A 4982-nucleotide genomic window follows, 5' to 3' on the forward strand; every position below is an offset into this window, starting at 1 on the left:
AAATATATCTATAGGTTTGAATGATGAGGCACTATTGAATTTCTTTATTGGGGGATTACATAAGGAAATTAGACGGGATGTCGTGGCTATGGCTCCGCTTTCCTTGCTGCGTGTAGTAGCTTTAGCAAGACTATATGAGGAGCGATATACACCCGTGACTAAAGCAAGTAACTCCAATTACACCCATAAATATTCCCCAATTACTCCTCACACTTCTTCCACTCTTAATTCCAATGTTGGGGCACAAAAGTTCTGGGTTGTTATCTACTCATGTGGGCCTTCCCTTGCTCAATCCAACAGTTAAGAAGATTAGCCCTGCTGAAATGCAATTCCGCAGATAAAAAGGGTTATGCTAATGTTGTGATGATAAGTTTACCTTTAATCACAAATGTCCTAATAGACAAATGTTATTCTTGCAATTGGAGGAAGGGAATGAGGACAGTTTAGCACCTGAGGTGCACAATGGGGAGACAAAGGATGAACTTATTACTGGCCATCATTTGTCATTAAATGCACTAAAAGGTGGGTTGGATGTTGGTACTATGAGATTATTGTTCTAGTTGATTGTGGAAGCTCTAATAATTTCCTTCAACCCATAGTGGCTAAGTTTCTCAAATTGCCCATTGAAACGGATCCTAGATTCAAAGTTATGGTACGCAATGGCAATTACATGAATGTTGAAGGGTTAATACAACATCTCAATGTACATGTTCATGGGAACTCATTCCAATTACCTGTTTTCTCCTGCTCATTTGTGGGGATGATCTCATATTAAGAGCTAGCTGGTTGAAAACTATTGGTCCTCACCTTGCAGATTATGAAGCATTGTAGTTGAAATTTATGTGGAAGGGCGAGTTCACATCTCTCAAAGGGGATTTGGATCTCACTCCTGTCCATGCTGAACTTCATCACATCAGAAGATTGGTGTACACAAAGTCCACTGCTGAAGTTTACAGCACACACTTATTGGAACATGACTGCAATGATCATACTTTGAAGCAATTTCCTGAAGATATGGATCCTAAGTTAGCAATGTTACTACAAAAGTACAGTGAGGTGTTTCCCACTCTTGTTTCACTTCCCTCATCTAAGTCTCATGACCATTATATTCCATTGTTGCAAGGCTCTAACCTTGTTAAGGTAAAACCTTACAGGTATCCTCACAGTCAGAAAGAGGAATTGAAAGATTGGTCAGTGAGATGTTGACTCAAGAAATCATTCAACCAAGCAAGAGCCTTTTTTCCTCTCCAATCATCTTGGTTAAAAAGAAGGATGGTTCATGGAGAGCGTTTACGGATTATAGAGCTCTAAACACAATTAACATCAAAGACTCTTTTCCAATTCCAACTATAGATGAACTCATTGATGAATTGTTTGGTGCATGTTTTTTCTCCAAGTTAGATCTCAGATCAGGCTATCACCAAATTTTGCTAACCCTTCAGACAGATTCTAGACCGCATTCAGAGCTCATCAAGGTCACCATGAATGATTAGTCATGCCATTTGGCTTGACCAATGCACCATCTACATTTCAGAGTCTCATGAATGACATTTTGATAGGTCTTTGAAGAAGTTTGTACTTGTTTTGTTTATGACATTTTGGTCTATAGCACTTCTTGGAAAGATCACTTATTTCAGTTGGAAATAGTATTGCAAATCCTAAAGACCTATAAGTTGTTTGCCAAAATCTCCAAGTGCTCATTTTGGGTTCAACAAATTGAATATTTGGGCCATACAATTTCTGGTGCATGGGTTGCTATGGGTTCAGATAAACTGGTAGTTATACAATAGTAGCCACAACCTATGAGTTTGAAGCAACCAAGATGTTTTCTTGGCCTTACTAGTTATTACCAGATATTTATCAAGAATTATGCTTCCATTGTTGCCCCCTTATCTGATTTACTCATGAAGGATTCCTTCAAATGGTCTCAGCATGCCTCTACTGCCTTCTCATAACTCAAACAAGCCATGATGTCAGCCCCTATCTCAGCAGCCCCGTATTTTAAGGCTCCTTTCATTCTTGAGACTGATGCCTCTAGTTATGGCATTGGTGCCATTCTTAGTCAAGATCATCATCCAATTGCTTTTTTATCCAAGAAGTTGTCCCCTAGGATGCAAAGGCAATCTGCTTATGCTAGGGAATTCTTTGCTATCACTGAAGCCTTAGCCAAATTCAAGCATTATCTCTTAGGTCATAAGTTTGTAATCAAGACTGAACAAAAGAGTCTGAAGGAGTTGTTGGAATAGTCCTTACAAACACCCGAGCAACAATAATGGTTGCCTAAGTTTTTAGGCTATGGTTTTAGTATCCAATATAAGACTGGAAAGGATAATATTGCAGTTGGTTCTTTATCCAAAAGCTTCCTTATGGTCTCACCCCAATCTATAAGCACTTGGTTGGAGGAATTGATTGATTTTGCAAGAAAGGGATGTTGTCATCAAACCATTATTAGATGATATCTTATCTGCCTCAGCACACAAATTTGAGTATACATAGTGCCAGGGTGTTCTGCTTTACAAGGGTAGAATTATGGTGCCTTATGTCAAGGAATTCAAAACTAAATTGTTGCAAGAATTCCATGCTTCCAGAACTGGTGGCCATGCTGGTATGACCAAAACCATTGCATCCATCTTCTTTCAATTTTTTTGGCCTTCCATGCACCAAGAGATCCGAAAATTTATAAGAGAATGCCTAGTTTGTCAACAGGCTAAAGTTGATAATGTTATGCCTGCTAGTTTGCTTCAACCTTTACCCATTCCACACCAGATTTCGGAGGATACTGCAATGGACTTCATCACCAAATTACCCAGTTACAATGGTTTAACAACTATCCTAATGGTAATTGATAGGCACTCTAAATTTGGTCATTTTATTGCATTAAAAACTAATTTCAATGGCAAGTCAGTAGTAGAAGCTTTCATCAGCAACATTGTGAAGCTACATGGTATCCCAAAGTCCATTGTTTCTGATAGGGACATGGTCTTTGTCAGTTCCTTTTAGCAACATATCTTTAAAGCTCAAGGAACTAAGTTGGCCATAAGTTCTGCTTATCATCCTCAGTCTGATGGCCAAACTGAAAATTTGAATAAGACATTGGGAATGTATCTCAGATGCTTTGTTTTTTACATTCCAAAATCATGGGTTTGAATGTTGCCTTGGGCTCAATACTGGTATAATTGTACTTATCACCACAATCTCAAAATGACTCCCTTTCAAGCTATGTTTGGCAGAACTCCTCCTACAATTCTCAAATACGAATGACATGCTAAGGACCCTCCTTCAGTGCAAGCATCATTCCACGAATGGGATCAATTGTTGAGACAACTTAAGGCCAATTTGTTGAAGTCTAAGACTTATATGAAATCTTAGGCTGACAAAAAGAGAAGGGATTATAAATTGGAAGTGCGTGACTTAGCCTAGGTAAAACTATTATGCCCGAAGAAGTTTTCATATTTCTCTTTTAAAGAAGTTTCAGGCACCTCAGGTTAGCAGTATTTTCCTCTACCTTTAACTACTATGCCCGAAGGTCCTTGTGTTCAACCTCTTCAAATTCTCAAAACTAGAATTATGGTCCAGCATTTCAGAGAAATTCCTCAAGCTCTTGTTCAATAAGAGGCAACTAATGACAAAGAAGCCACGTGGGAAGACTTGGACTAATTTCAACAAATGTACTAAGCCATGAACCCCAACTAATTCATGAGCTGTAACTTTTATGTACCCTTGTCCTCCTGAATGACATGATCCTTTTTCCTTGATTCTACTTTACATTTTCTGTCTTGTTCCATCTTCATGCCATTTTTGTTTCAACTTTATGATTAGATCTGTGGCACATTTTAACAATTAAATTGTAAGAAGGATTCAAAGAAGAAATAAGTGTAGAGTTGGAATTATCAGAAGAAGAAGAGTAATATCAAACTTGGTTTCAGTGTTCATTACAAGGAAAATGAAGAAAAAAAATATGATAGAAGGTAGAATAATATATTGCAGGGAAAACAAGACTCAGCAGAGAAAACTCAATCATTGCTTAACCAATCCATTCACTATATAATCCTATAAATGGACATTCTCCTTTCTAATTCGCCTGCTTTTCCGTGTGCCATCTACACAAAGATCTGATGCCACGTGTTCATTTGGCATAACTACTTCCTCCATTGATTCTTTGTCCATAACCGAATTGCTCACGTCATCCGTTACCTCATTTCCACACTTTAGAATTCTCCCGCCATCGAAAACAACGTCGTCCTCAAGGTTGAAATGGGGATAAGAAATATGAAATGCTTCTAAATTTTTCCAAGAAGTTGCATTGTCTTCCGTGGCATCCCACTGAAGCAAAACTTGTGGAATTCTTTAGTATTTTTAACGATCACCCTATGTTGCAGTATTTTTACCATTTGTATGAGAGGAACCTCCTCAGAAGTAGTTTAGGGCAATGGAAAACAAGGCTGAGGTGAACTGCCGTGGAATTTCTTCGGTTGCGAGATGTGAAAAATGAAATGTATTTTTGACGATGTATGCAATTGCAACTTATAAGCAACCTCCCCGATCCTTGCAATGATAGCAAAAGGACCAAAGTAGCGTAATCCGTGCTTGTGATTTTTTCTTAAGGCCAATGAATGTTGTCTATATGGTTGAAGTTTAACCAAAACTAAATCTCCCACCTCGAATTTGAAGTCTCTGCGTTTCTTATCAGCTTACAGTTTCATATAAGTCTGGGATTTTAGCAAATTGTGTTTAAGTTGGAGAAGTAACTGATCATTTTCATGTAAAGTTTCTTGAACTGATGGTGGATCCTTGGAATGGAATTCATACATGACCACTAGTGGTGGTGGTCGACCATACACGACCTGAAATGAAGACATTTTGGGACTATGATGATAAGAGTTGTTATACCAAAATTGAGCCCAGTGAAGCAGCTTGACCCATGAGTTGTTAGATATCAGTGACATAATACACCTAAGGGGGGGGGGGGGTTAATAGGGGTC

This window comes from Lupinus angustifolius, chromosome LG01, assembly GCF_001865875.1.
Source record: "Lupinus angustifolius cultivar Tanjil chromosome LG01, LupAngTanjil_v1.0, whole genome shotgun sequence".
Classification (NCBI taxonomy): domain Eukaryota; kingdom Viridiplantae; phylum Streptophyta; class Magnoliopsida; order Fabales; family Fabaceae; genus Lupinus; species Lupinus angustifolius.